The sequence below is a fragment of the Trachymyrmex cornetzi genome, unplaced genomic scaffold, assembly GCF_001594075.2.
Source record: "Trachymyrmex cornetzi isolate Tcor2-1 unplaced genomic scaffold, Tcor1.1 scaffold441, whole genome shotgun sequence".
Taxonomy (NCBI): Eukaryota; Metazoa; Arthropoda; class Insecta; order Hymenoptera; family Formicidae; genus Trachymyrmex; species Trachymyrmex cornetzi.
In genome coordinates this window covers 733,362-757,866 of record NW_017299190.1, presented here as the reverse complement: position 1 = coordinate 757,866, position 24,505 = coordinate 733,362, and the positions used below count along the sequence as shown (strand labels likewise).

Below are 24,505 nucleotides of genomic sequence, written 5' to 3'. Positions count from 1 at the left end.
GACAAATTTCCCACACCTCTTGCGACCCACCCCTGCCATCGCGAATTGGTTACGGGCAAAAGTAAGGAGATTTCGGAAAAAGTGGTACGTTCTCTCGTGCCTGGAGCTCAACTCCGTAATAAAAATTACGATCTTGGCTGACCATTCGCCTAGCTATCGCAAAATTTAGTTACCGAGAGGAAAGAGACACTTTTGTGTAAGAGGAAAACGAAGAACACGCGACGTGCTGTTGCTCGCGAGTATGGTTACAGATTTCGATATTAATACTCGAATATCGAAACGATCCCGATTTTTAAATCAATGAAATTTAAATGGTGGTTTATATCATATATTTCCAATATGAAGGGAGATTATATTTACAAGATTAATTCAAGATTTTATTTCCAACTCGAAAATTAATTGAAATTGGAGCCAAAAATCCGTCGAAATCAATAACAATTTCGAAAATTTTCTATTTTTATTTTCGACGTCGAAACAACGTCTTTTCAAACAACTATTTCTGACTAGGTTGTCGGATTACAGTTGATTTAAAATTGACTTAAAGTCGAATACATAGGCTGACTAACGGCCGACTATAATCGAGACATTTGTCGTCTCCTAGTAGATTAAAAGTTAACATTTAGTCTGACTTTGAAGTCGACTTTAGACTTCTTCTGTAGACAGACAGTCACCTAATAGTCGACTTCGTACTATGTGAGTCGTAGCAGAAGTGAAACAAGGTGGTGATCATTCAATTCAAAATAAAGCAATATAGTAATTTTCCGACGTACGCAAAGTCCGATTACAAACTAACACGGACAATCCATCTAAAGTCTCAATTTTATTACAATTCGATAGCAATTTTAGTCTCCTCAGTGAATTAAATAAAAAATTGATGTTTCGTACTCGTTGTCTCATACTCGTCTTATTCCCCCTCCGTCACCGCGACGGATCACGAAAACGGCCGAACCCGGCAACGTAGGTCTGCTGCGCATTGGCGCGCCGCGCATCTCCACACAAGAAATCATCATGGCTGCCGATCCGTCGTCACGAATGCACGTGTCCTTGCATTATCGCGTCAAGCGTCAAACAACGTGAAAAGGGGTGCACCACTGTCACGCGAATATTACTACGATCGTACGAGGTGAATAAAGTTATTAAAGCAGAGAAACCACGCATTATTTTTCGACCACGTCCCTGCGACGCAGTGTTACCGCGAGAACGACGTGGAAACCAGCCCGTTAAGCAAGCCGACCATCTCGGCTCGCACTACAAGCAAACAATTGACTATACATCAATTTATTAAAGAAGACATTTCAAATCGTCGAAATGTTTTATATTTACCAAAGATTCGAAATATCAATATCCCTCAATTCTATAATCCATTTCAAAAAGAGAAAAAAATATCATTGATGAAAAATTAATTTATTTGTATAAATTTACGAAAAATTTTTGTCAAATCTATCAAAACATCTTTATTCGAGCAGACAAAAGAAATGTCACAGTGGTGCTCAAAAAAGATACTTATACAAAAAAAAAATGGAAGACCTTTTAAATGATGAGGGGGGAATTACGATAATTATGGCCCTTCAAAATAAAAGTGATTTTCAGAAGCATTTTCAGCAAAGAAAAAATAGTAAAAAAAAGTACAGCATAATTAATTGTATCAGCCGCACAGACAATAGATACAAAACAAATACAAAGTCATTTCAGTTTCCAAAAGACGAAATCATCCGATAGCAATGGATTCAAGCATGTGAACGAAATGAAGCGATATAAATATTAATACAAGTAAGTACATGAATGGTAATATTGGTAACTCTTAGTAAATAACGAGATAATTTGTTCAGTAAAGAATGATTTTTCCAACCTGTTACAAGTAAAGATTGATTTTCTAATTTTAGCGTTATCATTATAAAAAATTCATAACGTGATTACCAAATTGTTATTATGACAAAGTAATGATAAAAAATAACGTCATTACAAGCAACACTTACTTGCCATCCCTGTATATGGCATATGCTATTTGTTGAAAATAATTATGAGTCTATGTACATTTGCACACTCGATATTTCAAGTATTTTTTTTTCACAGACATCAGTAGATGTAACCAAATATGATTATTTCATATTCAAATTGCGCGGGTATTTTGACTCAAATTTCATGGGCTCCGCTCATCGTGCTCCCATCACTATGAGCAATGATATACTTTTCTTTTTACATCATAACTACAACGGATTACTGTCAAAAAAACTATCACGAAAGCTGGACGCGACGCTCGCAACATTAACACATTATAAAGATATACATACAATAAGCTCAATACTTCGTTTTCGACTCAGTCACGCGGATTTGCTGTGCGCATCTCAAGCAGCCATGCTGTCGAGATGCAACAATCCCGTTCAAATTAAAGTGTCTATTATATCTCCGTTACTGTGTAATCGCAGCGGTATAGAAGTCTAACCAAAAATTCGGATTACATTCGTGGCCATTAAGGGGAATGTATCAGTGTTTCCAGTGAATCTAAGTGAGAGTTACGATTTATCGTATCTCACATCTAAACCTAACGTAATACAGTAGTTTTAACTGGCCGCGCGCCTTGGGCTGCGTTCGGAAACGCTATTAGTACTACTTGTGTCATTGGCTGCGTTCAGTGGACTTTTTTAGATCATCTAATCAGCATCTTAGATCTGGAAGAATACATCAATATCAGCGAACGCTCACTCAACTTGAGTCAGCTGAACGCAGCCACTGATTACTGCGACGTTTGCTACAACTTTCGCCACGCGGCAAGCGTTTCCGCGTTTATACGGGGCTTTAGAAGGATAGTACACAACAAAACGAAGGATAGTAAGATATTAATAAAACAAGAATAATATGATACAAATAGTGCTGATAGCGCACTCTCCACGCAAATTCTTGGTTAGCAATCGGAAATTATTGACATATAAACTCACTATTAACTAATAATCATTGATTACACATATGAACTTAAAAATTATTTACGCATTGTCACAATTTTTATCGCTGAGCGGACGCTCTTCAATGGTTAACTCATAACTTCGCAGCCGGACACTTGTATTCTCCAGAAAATGTTTTGACAATAATTATTCTGACAACATTATCTGCTCCTAATACGACTTCTCATCCGAGTATCCATTTTAATGGCGGTAATCCGTCTTCTGGCAGAGAACCAACTGGCCAACCTGTATCTGGAACCCAGCATTAGCCAACCATTTGTTAAGTTGTTACTAACCGAGCACGTATTCAGAAAGATGCTGTCACTTGATCTTTCTCGCTTCTTGAATCCCTTAGAGTTCACATCCCTTAAGAGGTCATCCACGTAGAAATCTCACCTTGCAGTTGCTGCGCCTACGGGAAACTGATCTTCCTCCAAATCGGCTAGTTGATGAATGACTTTTGTGGCCAGGAATGACGCTGATGTAGTACTGTAGGTCATTGTTAATAATTCATAAGTCTTGATATCTCCTTTCGTTTCATCTTCCCACAGAATGCGATGTAAGGACATTTGGCTTTTGTCCATAAGTATTTGCCTATACATTTTGGCTATGTCTGAAGTTGTTACGTATTTAAAACTTCTGAACCTCAATAATATTTAATAATAGATCTTGCTGTATCATTAAGTCGTTTAATGAAGTGCTGAACTGGCTGATTTATTCGATGCGTCGAATACCACTTTCAGTTCGGTGGCATCTGACTTCTTTAAGACGTAGTGATGCGCCAAATAATACTGCAGTTGAAGGTTTGCAACATCTGGTTGAACTTCTCGCATGTGTTTCAGTGCCCCAAATATTCGTGCACTTCACGTATACATCCTTTAATTGCAGCTGTCTACTAAACCTCTTTTCCAAATTATTGAATAGCTCGAAAGCCAATTCGTGTGAATCTGGAACTTTTCGGATCTGCTCCTCCTTTATTGGCAGACATATGATGAAGCGTTTTTCTTCACTGCGCTTGAACGTACGTGCGAAATGTTTGTCACACATGCGTTCCTAGGGAGACCGTGTCTTTTGTCTCCCGTCATGCTCGATTTGTCAAAAGCGAGCAAGACTCTAATTTAGCTGCTCGTTAACAGCTAAGTTGCAGTACCTATGTTTCTGCAATCTCCAGAAATAAGATTGCCCGAAACTAGCCAAGTAAGGTCTTCTGTTAAGTTGACTGTGTCTTCAAAGCCTATGCACATAAGATCAAAGAATGTCTCGGGATCTTAAAACAAATCCATCGTTGACGAATTAGAAAATTCTGGATCTGCTAATGAAATGCCATCTGGCACTTGTAACTCGTTCATATTGATTTGATCGTGAGGTACAGCTTGGGTAATGTGATCTGTCACTGAACAATCGAGATTACCTATGAACTTGTTGACTCTCGATTGTAACGTTATTCTGATTCTTTTGCTGGCTCGTATGGATATTGCTCCTAAACCCGAAACCAGAACGTTCGCGGTAAATTGTTAAGAGCTACTCTTCAGACGCAACTGTTGGTGATACAGCAAAAATGCGAGCCGCTACCCAATAATGCTCTGCATAACACGCCCTTGCCTTCACTGTTACATTGACCAATACTGTCACGAGGAGTACTTGTTTCAACTCCGTGAGGTTTAAGCTGGTCGCCACTACATTCTCTTGATTAGCAGTAGTAGCTTCCTTTGTTTGTCACACATGCGTTCCTAGAGAGAACGTGTATTTTTCTCTCGTCATGCTCGATTTGTCAAAAGCGAGCAAGTCTCTAATTTAGCTGCTGGTAGAATTCCTTTGATCCTAGACTTTGAATCCTTTGCAGACGTTTGCTCTAAATAAAGCAAAGTGTTATGCCTTATCACATTTTCAGCTCGCTTCCAGGTTGCACTGCTTCACTTGATGGGATGTAGCCTTCAAACAATTCAAGCATAGCTTGCGTAATTTGACTTCTTTAATTTGGTCATTAAATGTCGAACTGTAAACAATCCGAGAGTTTATACATCACATGGCCTTCCTTGCTGCAATGTGTACATTTATGTCGGTTGTAGATACATTGCGACGGTATTCTTAACTTGACCGTCTCTATCTTGATTCGACCCAGACACTCCACTGAGCGTAGTGTGGATTCTAATGTCTAGCAATGCTGAATAAAGGAAGCCATCAGTTGTTTAAGCGTATATACCTCCTCATCTCGATTGACTGTGATCTCCCGAGAGAGAGTTCTATTTAGCTTTTGATCTAAACAGCTTGTTATTAGATAAACCGTCAGATCATATCAATGGTCTAAGGGCCTTTTTAAAGTCTTTAATGGACGCTTTTTGTAAAAACAGTTTACTTTGAGCTCGTGTACTTGGTAACTGCCTTTGTGCCTTCGTTAACGGCGTGCTTCGCCAACTCTCCGGAAAGAAGAAGCCTCACAGTAGTTGAATCTCCCGAGATGTGATCGTCGAACATTTGTTGTGGTGTGCTAGACGAGACGCCTCAGCTGCGATGCTCATAGCCTTGCTGGAGATTCCGGTGTCAAGATGGACTTGCTTCAACATCTTGTAAATGCAGATCGCATAATTCTCCTTCCTCTTCTTTTTCTTCTTATCAGTCTTCCTGATGTTCTTTTGAGCCTTGCCAGCCTTCTTCACCGCTTTGCCGCTAGCTTTCGGTGGCATCATCGATTTCCTTGACGAAAGTTTTCATACTTCGAATGCGATACGACGTACAAGACGTTCGAGGTTCGAATAACCTCCATGAGAGGAACGAACTCGCGACCTTCGCTTTAATAATTAAATGTAGTACGATACTCTGACTAACTGATCCTGACTAATGATCCTTTGTCCTCTACCCTAACCTTTCTAAAAATGTGGCGGCCCTTTGATTTGTTATCTTTTTGATTTGTTTATTTTTAATGACTTTAACACAGAGGTATTGATTGGTGGGCACCGTCGCCGCTTTCGCCCAAATCTATCGTTACGCGTGAAAATGTCTAGTTTATTCTCAAATTAAGAGTGTGATCCACTTAACGCTGCAAATACTTTATTGACCAATCAGAAGAAAGATTTTTACGAATTGAATAATCAAAGAATGCTTCAAAACATTTGCAGGGCGAAGTGGATCGCACTCTAAAAGACATGTAACACTACTATTGCTAACGCAGCTCTCAAGCTGGTGAAAATACCACGGTGCAGACGATGTCTACCTCTCACTTGGATAGTGTACTCTCTTTAATACGCATGCGAGCGTTCATAACCAATTTTATTCTATGATGCACATCCGCACGCGTTTGCTAAATGGTGCATATTACGTATATGATCGCTCGCGTGTACAACTTTGCTATATATGCAAGAAAAAAAGTACATCTGATAATAAGATTGTCACAACACTCGAGTACACTGTGAAAGTGAGAAATCCGATATTCTCTATCTTGTCTTTGCACATCCCCACTTCCAAAAAGAAGCTGTGTTAGCATGATAGGAGTATCACGTATATATTCAGAATATGCTAGAGTGACGGCCGAACTTGATCGATATTGATAGTACCGATTTTTTAAATTCCTAATTAAAAAATCAATAATAATAATATGACATCTTAAATTCATTTCTTACGCTTTCGTTCTATCTCACTCAAACGCATATATCTGTCCTGATCTAATCTATTACAACGTCATCTCTTGCAATAACATCTACTGCTAGACTCAATTACTGCTTCGCTTACCATTCCGAATCTTCGCTCAGCTTTCGTATACGTAATTTGCAGATCGATATAAATTTTTCTATTTAAGCTTCTAATCTTAGATTTATAAACTTAGCATTGTTTATACACGTAAAATGGTGGGTGCTGAACTGTCATTTTGTCCATACAAACTATAAAACTTTTGTATTAAGAAAACATCTACGTCAGGTGACAGCTCTACAAGTTTAAAAAATGCAAGTTTTTAATTTTTTTTCGATTTTAGTGTATAGTTCACTGCAGCACCTCCCAAATTTACGTTTACTTTAATCTTGTAAAAGGATTTTTTATTCCGTTCAGTAAATTCGAAGATTTATATCGATTTGCAATGTCCCTACAATTTGGTCACTCCAGCATTCTCTTAAGAGGCTACGATCTAATGACTCTGTCGTGATCTTGCAATCAATTAGATTATCGACGGTCGCGCTAACGATATATTGCGTTGCTATCACTCTTATCTTCTTCTTCGCTAGCTACTCCAATATACATAATTCTTATCAGTAAGAGTATGTAATGAGATCTTATTTTAAAGCACATTTATAGATTTCTAAATTTCTTCAATATATCTCGAAATTATTATTATTGAAGAAGGCTATGAAAGGAGCTTTTATATACCTATTCACACATAGAAGTCGCAAATTTTGAATGTTATAATGATATGTTTCGAATGAAGTAAAATTAATATCAGGTTTAACATAATATTTCGATATCAGAAATGGAAGTTTCCAATGTACTATCATAATGCGCATACGTAGTTCAATACATATACATATTTTGTTTATATTTTTCTTAGCCTTAATATAAACTTTTTCCGTGCGTGCACTTAATATTTTTATATATTGATAATTATTTAAATTTCTAAACATGTCTTTGCAAAAAAAATTTAAAAATATATCACATAGCCAAAAAAAGTAGAATTCGCAAAGAATATGAATTTTTATGTAATAGTATTCTATAAAGTGAAGATAATCAAAACAAACCAAGTACTAGTCATGATGTAAAAGGACAGGAATATCATTCCCGTGGATGCGTAGTCGTTTAAAATAATAACCAATCTGAAATGCCCAGTAATGTTAGAATCTAATATGTCTGCTAATAATTTACATTGAATACACGTGTTGTTAGAAAAGATTAATATTGCGTACGAAAATAGGTTTAGCTACTGCCAGTAAAAGAAATAAAGTTGGCAGCACTGAAAATTACTAGTGCTGCGTTTCGTATCTCTTACTAGTAAATGTCAGTAAATTCGTTGATAACAGAAATTTTAAGTATTAAGCTCTAGTAATAAATAAAAATTTTTATTAATAAGGATACGTACATTTGCTTGGTACCGTTATATTCCTTACTATCTGGCGTTTCAATTGAAAAAAAATTTGTTGAGATATGATCATTTTTATAAATGTTCTGAGTAATCAAAGTTAGCATAGATACGCCATTCTAGGTGTCGCGTTTATTTTACAAAACGGATCAAAGTGTTTTTAAAGGTTAATAAATACTGTTATTATGTTAGTATTGAAAATATACTAATATAGTTATAATATATTATACATTATTTATTACATGCTAGTAACTTTACTTCTTTTACCGGCAGTATCCGAAATTGTTTTCGAACGTACTATAATAGGATTTTCGACCCGAGCGGATTTGCTTCCACTTAGATCAGATAATGTTCTATTATTGGTTGACGTTACATATTTCACCAATAGGAGAGCATACAACGTCATTAATCCACCCTAGGTTGGTGCAAATCCGCTCGGGTCGAATACGCTATAAGTATATCTTAACGCCAAGTATAGTCTTCTTATTAAATTATATAGTACTTTTCAGGGATGACAGATAACGTTACTTGTAACACCGTTACTTTTCTTATCATTACTTAGCTATAATAATGATTTGGTAATGACAAATATTTGTATGACCAACGATAAATCACGGTTAGAAGTCAATCGTCATTAAACAAAATAACTCGACATTTGTAATGCGTTACTTATTTGTACTCGCTATTTGTAATAAGTAATGTTACTCATTATAAATAATTGCGATTTCTAATAAAAATAATGCAATAATATAGAAAGGTATTCGACTCGTCCCAGCAATGTTAATTGATACTTCTAATGCTCTCTTTAGATGCAGCAGAGACTACAAGATGGTGAAGTTTCATGATGTCCAACGGAAGCCAGTACCTACTCCGCTATTGTACCACAAACTTGTACAGCCTGGACTCACAAATGTATCAGAAGTGTCAAGATTCTTGTGCAACATTCATGGACCTTTTTCTTTCAGTAATGCCAGTGCTACACAGTCAGCTTTATTTGCGCTGAAGAGAGAAAGAACTAATGCAGCAAGAGGCCTGTGTTAAGTTGGGCAGAATAATACCGCTCCAGTTGGTTGGAATAACACAATAAACAGCAATTTCAACATGATAGGGAATTTTGCTCCAGCCACTGGTGTCGATGGATTACAACTTCGTGCCGATACTCATCAAGCTTTTCCACCTGATGGAACTCGTGAAGGACTGATTGTGCCAGTGAAAATACAGATATGTGCCAAGTCATAACAAATTTCAACAAATATGAGGTAGGAACTTTGAGTAAAGTTTCTAGAAAGATTTTTTACAAAGAAAACCATCTCCGATGACGATAGCAATAAAACAAATATGAAAGAGTAATAGGTATACTACACGGGTTCTAAGCCATGAGGCTAGAGGGAGGCGCGGGGCGCGGGAACGTATGTATAAACTCATAACAAAGAAAATACGTAAAAAGATGTGATAAAACAAATTTTGTTATATAATAAATTCTAATTTTCTATTTTTTTCTAACTTTCTGTTTAGTGAACTCTGGAGTAGGTGGTCGTCCCTTCCGCCTATCCTCCTCCCCTGGATCCGCCACTTGATGTTGTTATTGCACATTGGTCGGGCAGTCATCGTTTTACATTGCATCCTTTGTCGTATGGACAAGATATTTAATAGCGGCTGATTTAGCCAACAGCGGAAATAAATTTAAGACCTGTAATGATAATTACGTGTCACGACACGTTCGAAATTCTTGGAAAGAGGGGGCACGTTGTGCTTGTCAATCTGACCAACGAAGACCTGTAACAAGGTCTATGACCACACGTAAACGGTAGTTCACAATATTAGACGCGACACCTATTATTGTTTTCTCATGTCGAGACGACGTAGCAATTGGTACAGTAGATATTCCGATACATACGCCACGTGTAGGATCTACTGGCAAGTATTTAATATGCTGCTTACATATTTGAAAATAGTACAACATTTTATTTTAAATTATCTCTTAAACTTGAAAGAAATTGTCAGTAAAAGAAGTATGAATCTCGAAGATGAGGTTTTGGAGACATCTGAAATACCGTCGACTTCCAAAGGCATCTCAATTACTCCAGCAGTTCCCGCAAGAAAGGCAACTAAAAGAAGTACGTGTTTTTTATCTGTAATTTTTTAATTGAACTAAGGGGTTTATAAACCCGCTCCATTGGCGGATGGTGCCCGCGGAGAGGCGGGTCGAAAAATTCTTCCGAGAACAATTTATGAACCTACGGGACGATAACAACCTGTTCCTAGCCGAACTATTCGGTCTCCGGACATACGAACCGGAACCTGAGTCAGAAAATTGGGAGTGTAAGTATCATATTTTTTTATATTTTATATTTTTTTCAATTAAATATTTTTTATTTATATGTTATTTCTTATTTTACAGAAAGAGCTACAGCGGTGGACCAGGTGCAACCGAATGCATTTTTCCTCATAATACCGCTATAAAGCTTAAAATTAATAACCTTGCAGAATAAAACGCCCAGGATAACATTGGCTGAGACGAAACAGTTCCCAGAGGACTCACAACAGCCGGCGATACAACCCGACACAGGAGATAAACCCTCACTGGAATAAGACGACAGGACCAGAAGATTCACAGTTTAATTATTTCTTTATTATTTTATTCACATGTTAAATTTATTTGTAAAAGGTCGTGTCGAATGCAAGGTAGACAAAGAAAAACAATTATTTTATCACAAGATATATATTTAAGTTACTAATTAATTATTCATATAAGCTCAACTGAGATTTCATATTTTATGTTTTAATAAATAATAAGAGTACAAGAAAAAAACTAAAAAGAGGTAATTAGCTTTAGAATGGCGACCGTGACAGGACTGCTAAAATAAGTAGAGTCCAGAAAAAATTGCACTAGTAAGTGAGTAACGCAAGATCGTAGAGTCGAATCTTCGCGTAAAAATAATTGATCGCAGTGACATTGGTAATGATTGTGCTGTGGTTCATCGACGACCTTTTATGATTTATAAGGTATTAATAAATCGAAGGCTTTTTTCTTTCAATATTTAACAACTAAGTTAAGGAAAAATTGTCAATGTGAGCCAACACAAGATGTTCCTTTGTGAAATATAATACATCGCTTCACGCAAGTCACAGGTCAAGCCAAATATAGTCGATGAAAAATAAAGCCACGAATAATGGAAAAATTTAAAACCGTTAAAAATAATTGATATAAAATGCCTATATGACTTTCAAGAGACATTCGACATAATCCATGATTTATTTGAGATATTAACTCAGATTGAGAATAAACCAACATTATCTCTGACTGTGCATGAAAAATTGTTATTGCATGATTTGATAGTCCGACTAATTGGACAAATACGTGATTTAATTGCATATTACTAGAAATTGAAAGTACAAACTTTAAAAAAGGATCAGTGCGTGATTCATGATCCGGTGTTAGATTTTCGAGTCGAACGTAACATTAACGTTAAATTCAGTGTTTTATTTACCTGAAACATAGAAAAGTGTAACTGTAGATTCAGTTCGCGAAAAGGTCGCAGTTTTAGTGAAGTGTCTGGAAAAAATCAAAACGGGTAAAGCCCGTAAACAAACCTCTGCGCAAATTTTTTTTTAATATTGACCGAAAACTTTGAAATTTTCAGAATTTTTAAATTGAATTTTTATTATAGCGTTTGTAAAATCAAAACGGGAAAAGCCCGTAAACAAACCTCTGCGCAAAATTTTCGTAAGTCGCAAAACTTAAAAAAATTTCGATTTCTAGTAATTCCTTATTTTCAGGAAAAGCACCAGAAAAAAGTAAAAAACGTCTAAATTCAAACAAACCCCTGCGCAAAAATTTTTTAAGGTCAAAATAACTTGGTAAATTTCCGGTCACTAATAAATTTTCATTTCAGTAAACGCATATATAAAAACAAAACGGGACAAGCCCGTAGGTAAACCTCTGCGCAAAATTTTCTCAGAGAGAAAAAACTTATAAAATTCCGATAAAAGAAAGTCCGAGAAATAATTAAACATGTCGGTAAGCCAACCTTCAAAGATGCGTAGCGGCAAGGAACGAACGCAGCCGAGTTCACAAACCGGTACCGTAAAAAAATCGTTAACCGAAGCCCAAAAGCAGGTTGAATCCGAAAAGGACGTAGCGCGAGTAATAGAGGAAATGGATATACAAGATAGACGTGCGAGTATCATAAGACCGAGTATAATCATAGACCAGATGCATGCGCAAGATGCAGAATTAACTGCAGACTAGAGATGGGACATCGAATTAAATGTATCGATATTTCGCAACGATGCATATCATTATTCACTATATCGATACATGAAAAATATCGAACCTATTGTATCGATATTGAGAATATCGATACAAAATATCGACATTATCAAAATTTTTTATATTAGGAAATAGGATCATAATAAAGTTCAGATAATAAAATTGTGTCAAAACTTTGACTTCATTATATATATATGTATATATACATTATACAATAATATCTTATAATATATTGAATATATTAGTCCAAATGCCAGTAACGTATGTCAAGAGAACTTAAAAATAATAACTGGCTCAAATGTTTACTCGAAAGAATGGTTAGTGCCTATCACCTTTTGTTTGATTTTAGATGTTATGCTGACTGCAGACCAACGCGATGTTTGTCACATGCAAAACGCGATATCCAATGAGCGTATAGCTTTAGAATGAGAACATCGGTAAAGCTGTACGCTCATTGGATATCGCGTGTCATGCGCGACTAACATCGCGCTTGTCTGCAGCCGGCATCAGAGTTTGATTAGAGTTTGATTTTAGATTTGGTGTTGAATATATCGTAATTCGATATTGAAGCATCCCGTATCGATACTCTTAAATATCGGTAGCAAAAATATCGATCGGAATATCGGGCTGTGAAATATCGATACTGTATCGCCCATCCTACTGCAGACTAATGTCGATATTTTGTATCGATATTCTCAATATCGATACAATAGGTCCGATATTTTTCATGTATCGATATAGTGAATAATGATATGCATCGTTGCGAAATATCGATACATTTAATTCGATGTCCCATCTCTACTGCAGACGTAAATTTAGCCTCACGAGAGTTGATAATTTAGCTCACAAATACGAGTTAGAGTACGAATCGTACAAACGAGAACGCGAACTAAAAGATATCCTTATGGAATTTTCGAGCCACATGAGAGAGATTAAAGACGCGATTAGAGATAAGCCAACGCGAAAGCCACGTACTAAACCAAACGTAGGGAACGCAAGCGACGCGAGTAGCGAATTATCTAGCGAACGCGAAAGCAAAAAACGCGATAGCGACATATCACTTACGAGTATGATAGGTGGCGTAAACGGCAACGTAAACGGTAGTATTACCAGGATGCCAACCTTCGAGTTTAAATTACTGAGAGGTGGTTATCTACAGAATCCATTTGGAGACTTGACTTATTCTGGTAAGTCAGATAAACAAAATCCAATGGTTTTCTTAAAGAAATTTGAAAGCATAAGATTTTACAAAGTCAAGGCATAATTCCGGTTACACAGGGACCTTCCCCGCGTCGAGTACCCCCCCGCGCCCCCCTTTAATCCCGTGAGTTAGAACCGTTGTAGTATCCCTAGTAAGAAAAAAATAATTCAACATGTATGGTATGCGAATCAAACTTATTCGATGAAAGAGATCGGGATTTTTAAAAAAGCAAATAAAATTTGTTTTCAAATTTGGTATCACATCTTTAAATATATAATTATATCTAAGATGACACCAATATAATTTTATTATACCGCCTGGGTTCTCTTTCCCCTGCTCACTTGTATGCGCTTCTGTCGTCAATTTTGAAACAATTTAATATCAATATCAACAACAACAATGAGCAATCTAAGGGAATCTCATGCAAATACGCTATGAGTATCCTGTCGAAAGAATAAGTATTTTTTCTTTTTATATGCTAGATTTTTTATTTTTCATTTTATATTTTTTAAATTTGATAACGTTTACTTTTATTGTTCCAGTATCTCATAGTTGACAATCTGCGGGCTACCAGGCTGCAGTTACGCAACGAGGTGGGGGTTCTCACGATTCCGTTGGTAGTTTAATTATAAATTATAAATTATAGATTATAAAATTTATAAATTATAACCTTGTTTCTAATTCACCTGTACTCCTTTTTTCAGCCTACATCGCAGCTCCATACGCGTTCGGGGGTTTATATACCCGCTCCATTGGAGGATACGCGTGGAAAGGCGGGCCGAAAGATTTTTTTGGAAACAGTTCATGGACGTATAAGTAACAGAAATATAAATGAAGATGATATGGCAAGACATAGAAAAATTCTAGATGATAGTATTGCTTCCGACAATTTAGTAGAAAAGAATATCTTATCTATAAACAGCAAAGTAAATAACAAATCGACTTTTAGATCGACTTTTACGACTTATAAAAGAAACTTCTTCTTTGGAAACGCAAAGTGTACAGTATCTAGAATTCCCTCATATGATTGTGGCTAGTCATAGCGACAAAAGTGTATAAATAATTGGAAGGAATTGTACCGATCATTGGCGATGTATATTTTTTAATGGCACCAAACTTCACGTGTAAGACAGTATACCTAACTGTATATACGTATATAATAAGTCGAACAGCCAAAGAAAAAAATTATATACAACAACGTTATCCAAAAATAAGTCAAGATAACATTATTTAGAAGAGATCAGGCGTACAGCGGGTTGGAGCAGCTCATCGCAAGTCTTTGCTCATTTCTATAATCATCCGATACTTAGAGAGCCTTCTTTTCAAAATACAATTCTGAGTAGATCTTGATATAATAGCTCTTACTTATTAAGCGTATTACGTCTAGCCCTTATGGCGCTATAGTATTGTATCGCATAGTTTATTTTGTACAAGCCTACTCTCCTACTTTAGGCCTCCGGTTGGCTTGGCCATACTTATAAACTCAATGTTTATTTTCTTCCACTGATTTATATGGCGTTTTAAATAAAGGATATGAAAATCATGGTTTTCTGTATCTGTTACAAATCTGAGCTTAAAATATCTACAATTATATCCATCCGGACGATACAATGCATAATTGACAAATTAAACGAACTTGTAGTGAAGTTCGATTTAAATTATGCTGTCTCGTCCGGATGGAGACTCCTGTCCCTCCCCCCTTAACCCTTTTGTCAGATTTGTTATCTTTAAACTAATGAAGGCTGTAGGCATAGTAAGGCGCGACCGAGCACGAGCTGGCAACGCCCTCTTTGGTCTTTAGTTAAAGACCTGTTGAAGATAGCGCAGCGGAGCGCTACTATAATTATATCCATCCAGACGAGAGCATAATTAAAATCAAACTTCACTATAAATTCGTTTAATTTGTTAATTTTTCGATAGTTTTATCTTGACTTATCTCTTCAGAAGAGATAAGAAACATATGACAAGAAGCATAATTGTTGATAAAACACCTATGAAAAGATAAAACGGCAAGAGGTTAAACAAAAAGCACATTGTGGAATAGGCTTAACATACACATGAGTTCATTACTTTCTCTCCTCAGAAATTCAAAGTTACGATTGTTTATTATTATACAGGATAAAAAATGTGGATATTGTGGATATATTCTCTCCAAAAATTTCGAACTATTAAACCATTCTTGCTTTCAACCGTTTAACGAGAACACTCATTGTTTAAACGTAGATGAAAATTTAGTAGTTACTGTCGTAAGTATTATTTTAGCAACAAAATAACAAATAAATTTATACGCAACGGTTGTCGGTTACGGATGTGAGTTACAAAAAGGGCAGAAATGATAAATATTCAACAAAAATTTATTAGAATTTTTTATAAGCAGATGTATATTTAGATGCTTAATGACAAGATTTATATTAATGCAATATTATTGAACAATTTCTTTACAAAATTTGATTACCTTTATAAGTTTAAGATTATGATGATTTATTACCATTATTTAGGATAAAAAGTGTGAATATTGCGGATATATTGTTACGTCCTGCAGACGCAGATTCTTTTCTTTCAGAGAATCGGCTCCGCGTCGCAACTATAATTGGCGCCTACGAGACGTGAGTAGAGTCCCCCAATGAGAAAAGAGGAACCGGATGGACCCCGCGGAAACTCGTAAACGCCAATCAACCCAGAAAGAATAACAATCGTTAATGCCTGAAAAGTGGCAAGATTGCACAAGACACCCTAAATGGATCTAGGTCACGCGATTATACGAATGATACATATCATTATAAGAATATCCTTGAAGAAAAAACATCAACTCGATTAACCCTAATCGGTGATTATTATGTAATTTGTAATTTAAAGGTACATTTCATGATGCATTTCTTGTCGAGATTTCCTTGTGGTAAAGTAATCTAGGTCACGCGATAATAAAAATTCAAGCTGTCGTCAAAGGTAGACCAACAATTTCATCTTAAGAAAAACAGGCGCCGTGTCGCCATAAAAAATCGTAAAAAGCATGAAATAACTTTTCACGGTAACATTATCTAAGGTCGAACTTGCGACGGACACGGTAATAGGCTGTTTAATTAGCCATATTTTCCGCGAGGATGACGGAATTCGTCATTCGCCTGGAGTAATCATCTTGCCCCTTTTAGGGAAAACATAAATCACTTCTTTTGTTCTCGAAATCCCTTTAATGATGCACTTTAGATTAACAACGATAGGACGTTATAAAAATCGTAAATCTCGCGCGACATTGCAATTATTGCATCCTAGACAAAGGGCTCTATGCCCTTTTTTCGGGGTATAAATAGAGGTCCCGCGGAAGCGCAGAGCGTCAATACGGAAATCTAAGTTTACGCCAACAGTTCGCGTCAGTACGGAAATCTAAGTTCACGTCAGCAGTTCGCGTCAATACGGAAAGTCAACTAATCCGGTTCACGTCAGTTCGCGTCAGTGTAGAACCACGCGAGTTCGCGTATTCATATTCGAGTACATAGAATTCAATTCGGATTAGTAACCCAGTTCACGCCAGTCTTAATACATCAAATTATTGGGATCAGCCAGTCACTGGCCACTGGACTACCCTCCTGGTGCTCTTGCGCGGACAGCGGCCCTCCAATTATTTTACAATTAATTAGGACATTAGCAAAGTCATCCGATTAATTTGAATAAAAGTTCGGTTACAACATAATCTTAAAATAAACAGCGCATGAGCAATATAAAATAAACAAACCGTGGTGTCATTTTTACCCCAACCTTATCAATGAGAGTTAATACCATTACGCCGGACATGGCGGTGCGTGCAACGCGGCAAAAAGTTCGAAGAGCCGAACTCTCCTTACAAGCACGAAGAAGGCATTTCGAACAATTGTTACATTAAGGGGGTCATCCCGTGTGACGGCTTCAAAAAATCTTTTTTTTTTGCATAAATCTAATCTAGAGCAGGCATAGAATATACTGGGGCAAAGTAATTTTCCGAAATTCGAAGTCATTGAAAAGTTACAGCAGTGAGAAGGTAAGGTGTTTAAGCACGCAGCTGAGCGCTCGGCGGGGCGGGGAACAGGAGCTATTGTATACCTTTGGATTCTTACCTGAAGCTATTCCGATTCTATTCACACGCACGTATACGCACACATATTTAGAGGGGTGCTGCTGTCCTGAAACTCAAATTGAATGTAAAGGCTCGTCTACACGACAAGGCGTAACACGGCGTAAGGGAGCAGGCGCAGGCGCAAGAGAATCGTTCCCAGTCGCAACGGCGCAACGGAAATAAATTAATTTTATTTCCAACGCCTGCGCTCACTGATAGCACAAGCTGATTGACTCGTGTGAATCACGTGTAATTCGTATTCTCTCGATTTTAACCTTGTATATTTCCATGCACCATGGACATGGACCTGGACGAATCAATAGGAAATAATGTGTCCGAAGACCGTGCGATATATATCCGTACATTTATCAACCTTGTGTGTGCCAATACACAATTATATGTTAAAAAAAATAAAGGCTATAGCAAGAGTCAAGATAAATCCCTCACTTGGGCATGTATAGGAGCAGAGATGACCCCAGCACTTACTGGTAAGTAAATTTGAATTATGTATGTAGGTTAGGAACATGTTGCTAAAATAAGAAATTTTGTATTTTATACTCTATATTGTTAATATTTAAAATAATCATTTCTATTTTTAAATTAATTATAGAAAATTAAATGATATGATCTAATTTCTTTTTCTGTGTTTAGGTCTGCAAGCAGAAAAGCTTTTTCAACGGTTGCTTAGTTTTGGCTTCGCAGTCAGCGGCGTAACAGCTCTTGAGTCGTCGTAAGCAGTAATATTGTACCGTGCAAGTGCTTCAAGTTTGCGATGAGTGACAGGAAAGGAGCAAGAAAAACTCACGCTCATGCTGAGCGAAGAAAGAAGAGAAAATTTCAAGGAAACCGTTATTCGTTGGAAAATTATCTGGATTATACGTCGGCATCAGCGAAGAAACTGAATAAGAAACTTAAACAATGAAAGTGGATTAGACCTACTGGGAAAACCACATAAAAAAAACCACGCCAAGCTATCTACCTCAAGGTGATGTGAAAACGATAGCGTTTCCTTAGTACCTAAAATCTTTTTATTTTTAGAAGAATATGAGTAGCGTCTGCATTGCATATCTCATCGCTTTCTATTATCAGTTAAATTGTTCTTTCCTCTTTCTATTATCTTTAAATGATTTTTTGCAATAAGAGACGTCGAGTAGCTTACTCGGTTCACGGATTCACAATCCGCGGATCCAAGTTCGATTCCACTCGCGTCTCATATATGATATCAATTTTTCGTGTTTAAAAAAAAACAAAAGGTTCAAAAACCTAATCAAAACAGATTAATTTATTATGTATATATATGTATATACATATACCATGACATACTACTGTGTCCAAAAAGTAAGGTGACATTGCATTTTAAATCTCCCGCGCGCACGGATTTGGAGGAATAAAATTTTTTGTAGGTTGGTAGGACTGTCTTTGACATCCAAGAGAAGTAACACGTCAAAATATCCATTAGTGTTTGAGATACGCATTGTTTTGTGAGCTGCTAAAAGTGAATTTCTCGTTTTTTGCCATGTCTACATTTGTTGAGCAAAGAATTTGCATTAAATTTTGTTTGCGGAATCAAATTTCTGCTGCAGAATCGTTGCGGATGATGCAGAATGCCTTTGGCGATAAGGTTATGTCGAAAAAAAATGTTTACAAGTGGTACAAAGACTTCCATGAAGGTCGAGAACGTGTTGAAGACGACGAGCGTTCTGGGCGACCATCAACCGCAACCGACGAAACGTCCAAAAAATTAAAGATTTGGTGTTGGAAAACCGTCGTTTAACCATTAGAGACCTTTCTGATGAGATTGGCATATCAAAAGGCTCGGTCAATTCCATTTTGAAGGATGTGTTGGCTCTCAAACGCGTCAAATCTCGACTGGTACCAAAATCATTGAATTTTTTGGAAAAAAGGCGCCGCGTCGAAGTGTGTGAAGCAATGCTTTCCGACTACATTGACAAGACAAAATGCATTATCACTGGAGATGAGACTTGGATCTACGCTTACGATCCCGAAACAACCGACCAATCGAGTGAATATCGTGCCAAAGGTGAGCCGAGACCGAAAAAACCACGCCAAAGTCGCTCAAAAATCAAGGTTATGCTGACTGTTTTCTTCGATTATCGTGGTGTTGTGCATTATGAGCTCCTTCCGCCGGGCCAAACAGTCAATAAGGAATATTATTTGAACGTTATGCGTCGTTTGCGTAACGCTATCCGCCAGAAGAGGCCGGAATTGTGGCGAAACAACACTTGGTTTTTGCACCACGATAATGCACCGTCACACACTGCGCTGATTATTCGTGATTTTTTAGCCAAAAACTCGACTAATATCGTTCCACAACCACCGTATTCACCTGATTTGGCTCCATACGACTTCTGGCTATTCAGCAAACTCAAGCGACCTGCTGTCGATCGCTCCCGAGGTTTTTCATCTTCCGTGTGTATTGCATACTCTGTGGTAACCGTGATAAATTAACTTCATATTTCACGTAAGTAAAGAAACGTAGTGATGAATTTTGTGATACGTAGGTTATGTTCTCATACATTTTGTGTATTAATCGGTATTAATGTTTTAACGTTATTCGCATGCGCATTCAATGTATGCCATGTGTTTTGTATAGGTTTCCGAAAAATAAAGAACTTCGTGAGAAATGGATAGATTTTTGTGGAATCGACGAGAAGGTTTTAAACTCGGCTACAAAACTGTATTCCATTCATTTCGAGGAAGATGCTATAATCCGTAGAAAAAACCGAGTAGTTGCAAAGATCGATGCTGTTCCATGCACGATCATAAAAAAAGGCGGTTTCCGAAAGCTGACGAAGACGTGTACATGTACTGGAAGAATTCATCTACACAAGGTAAAATGTGTACCATATGTACCTTATCGCTATTACTTCTCGTACATGATGTGCTGTTGCTACTTTTCTTTTTATCGAGTGGATTGTCAGTGATACATTAATAAATGATGAATTCTTTTGCAGACAACATTGTAGCACTCGATCAGCCATCCACATCAAAAACTTCTGGAAATGTCGATGTATCCATGGAAGGTAAAATTTGTACCATATTTTTACGATTGAAGATCGTTGTTTCGAGTGGATTGTCAGTGATACATTAATAAATGATGAATTCTTTTGCAGACGACATTGTAGCACTCGATCAGCCATCCACACCAAAAACTTCTGGAAATGTCGAATGCTTGCAGACACCGAAGAAATCTTAACAGTTTCCTCGGTATGTTGGGGACATTCGAAGTCCTCACTTTGCTACGCCCAGGAAAGCGAGAAGAACTTTCGATGCAGTAAAGGTGACTGTGCGAAAGCAGCAGATGACAATAAAAGGTTTAAAGCAAAGTCAAAAGAGATTGCCGAACCGTATCAAGACGATGGAAGGAATGATACAACATTTGAAGAGCAGACAACTGCTAGATGAAAGCACTTCAGACAATATACTAGTAATTTAAAATGTATGACAAGTCCAGCTGGGACGAGTAATTTTCAATAGTTTCGAGGTCCCATTGTCTAATTATTGAAGTCCCAATAACTGAAACCAAGAGGTCCCATTAACTGACCCTAACGTATTTAACGTATTAAAAATAACTTCAATGATCAAAAACTTCATATCTTAAGATAAAAATACAAAAAAGGAATTAATAATTACAGTAATTGTGATCATTTGTTTCACACACGACCATTTAAGTTATAACCAAACGAAAAAAAAATCACGCAAAAGAATAAGAATATAGAAAGTGTATTTATCTTAACATATATTAATATTTTATTAATTTATATATTCTAAGATATTCATAAAGAAATATTGATTCTTTAATTTAGGCTGAATTTTCTCCAATTATTAATGATGTTTATAAACGAAGGGCGCAAAAAAAGTACTCCGCACAGCTTAGAGCATTTACCCTCACACTTAATTTTTATTCGGCGAAGGCTTATAGATACATTCGCAAAACATTTTGCAACTTTTTACCTAATCCTGCGACGATTAGAAAATGGTACGCAACTTTGGATGGTCAACCAGGCTTTACAAAGGAAGCATTAGATTATCTCATTCATTTTGCACATAATGTAATTTTACTATATTCAATTTTTACACAAATGTTCAAGTATATTCTCAATTATTTTTTTCTCACACAAAATATTTTTACTTCACACTATGTATTCATTTCATACAAATTTTTCGATTCATTCACAGTAAATACTTCCATTATATTTCCCGACTCTCCATACGCGATACTTGAACAAGAAACATTGGAATCGACGCATGCGCATTGAGAACATTTATCCCTTAAGGTGCCTTTACATGGTAGCGTCGAGCGTCGAGCGTCAGAACGTGAGCATGCGCAGTGATATATTTACTGACATGTGGTGGAACTCTTAGCCTGGATCCTCATACGGGCAACAGCGCTTTGACACCAAACGCTGATTGATGAAAAACGGGTGATGGGGGTAAATTTTACCCCCACAACCGGCTTTTCACCAATTAGCGCTCTGTATCAAAGCGAGATTTCACAAAATTAGCTCTTTATTTACCAAAGGTAATCTTTTTATCATTTAATTATTAATTTTGATTACAAATTTTCAGTTTGCACCTTCTATATAAATATGTAGCTTTATACAAGTATATTTTTGCGTTTATCAGATGTATGCATTATTTAAAAATATGCGTTTTGTTTTAGTTGAAAACTGACAAAAATGTCAGTCAATCAATATAATGAATGATTATTAGAATAATATTATCTATCAAGACGCTCAAAAACAAAGAAAAGATGAAATACTTGCAAGTACTGCAGTAATAGCATGTGCAATAAAATTAAAAAAGAAAAAACGAAGATGTTGGATTTCTGAAATATTTAAAAACAGACAGAGACATGGTTTCTACCATGTAATACTTCCTATTATAAGGTTGGAAGATTTACGATTTAAAAATTATACAAGAATGACTACACACAACACAGTTCGAAAAACTTCTATCAATAGTAGGAAGTTCTTTAAAAAGACAACATGTTGTGCGTGAACCCATTAATAAAGAGCAACGTTTAATATTAACTTTAAGATATATCCATATATATAAATTCAGAAATTAAGATATTTGATTGCAAATATTTATGATAATAAAATGTAATAATTATACATATTGAAATAATTGTTATACTTCTTCTAATATTTATAGATATCTTGCCTCAGGTGACAGTATGTCATCTCTGTCATATCAGTACCTAATATCTCTAAGTAGTATTACAAATATTATACGCAAAACATGTTTGTGTATATGAGGACATTTATTTCCTATCGTGCTTCCAAAATGTAATACAGAAGATTTTAAAGAAATTGAAAATGATTTTTCAAATAAATGGAATTTTCCTCACTGTGTTGGTGCGATTGATGGCAAGCATATTAACATTCAGGTAATTCTAAAATTAAAAGGTATATGAATACATATGTATAGTAGATATATGTAGAAAGATGAATAGATATATAGATATATAAAATTTTATATATATGTACATATATATAGTAATCCTCAAATATATTTAATTTAATATAATCTAATTTAATGAATATTTTTTCAGTGTCCTGACAACGCGGGATCAGAATACTATAATTATAAGGGAAACCTTTCTCTCTCACACAGACGTTTGCATCAGCGCGAGCCATGGGAAGTATAGGCAATGCCCGTTCCATTTATATATGTTCTAAGATTGATACTAAGCCCCTCGATACGTATCGATACTGCTGGCATGTATCGCCCACCACTAGTGTCTGTAGTCTGTACGGCTCGCAGCATAATGCCTAGTTCACACTGGACGCGATGAGCGACGAGCGATGTCCGATGAAAGCTTTGCTTTGCATCGTCACGTGAGAAAGAGCTTCCATTGGATGTCGCTCGTCGCTCATCGCCCATCGCGTATAATGTGAACTAAGCATAAGAGAGAGCATGGACTGCCTCAGCTCCCGAGGTGAGACAATTGAAATATCTATGCGCGAGGGTTACGTTAGCCATTTCAGGCGGGAAAGATTTTTAATTGTTTCTATTGTTATTAGTAGGGTATATAGACGGATTTTAATTCGGAATTAAAATCCATCTATGTACCCTACCGTTATTGTATGACATTATTGTGTGAAAAACCATATTTCTTTGAAATGTGTGAATTTGTGTGAAAAGCCAAATATATATCTATCTCATTTTAAGTGCAAAAATATTTGGGGATTTCATGCAACGCGAACAGACCTAATGGTTGCGTTCAGCAGACTCAACAATTTTGCAACCGTTTTATGATTCTTCGCTCAGGTAGGACTATTCCTTTAAAACTAAAAGTATAAACCAATCAGCGCGACGAATCATAAAACGGTTGCAAAACTGCTGAGTCTGCTGAACGCAGCCATTGTAGAACCGGCTTAGGTAAATTTTACCTGTGAGGTAAATCTGGTAATCCACGCATGTGATGGGTAATCTTGCTAGTAGTTACCCGACAGGTAAATTTAGCGACCGAAAGGTGGAACAATCGGCCCTTAATCGAAATAATTTTCTACGTGACGAAGAAGAGGAAGAAGGGGCTTCGAGGAACGTTACTACATTTTATACGAGTTTGCTTTGTCATAGTACTGATAAGTTAATATGATTACGACAGAAGAACGAGGGTAGAGACGACGCATGGTATTTGATTGGCCTGTTTGTACTTTGTAATCGAATCGTGAACGTTTTGTATCTACGCGTGAACCATTTTCACGGAAAAGGGGAATTTGTGCCCAACAGACTCAATCGTATTCAACAATATGAAGGTAGTGTATATTCGTGCGTAATCACGTGCAAGTTTCGAAAGACCACTTGGGCGACCCCGGACGTAGTCCTCTCTTTAGTCGCAAGTGTTGCATCTAAAATTTTTGAGATTTTTTAGCATTGTTCGTTTTGTCTCTCGAGAGACAAAAAGAGTGGCTAC

At 36.6% G+C, this 24,505-nt stretch overlaps 1 pseudogene; it reads right to left on the bottom strand.

Annotated features, from left to right (window-relative positions):
- Positions 1-5,291: 5,291 nt before the first annotated feature.
- On the bottom strand, positions 5,292-5,678 carry LOC108764640 (histone H2B-like; annotated as a pseudogene).
- Between the last annotated feature and the right edge of the window lie 18,827 nt (positions 5,679-24,505).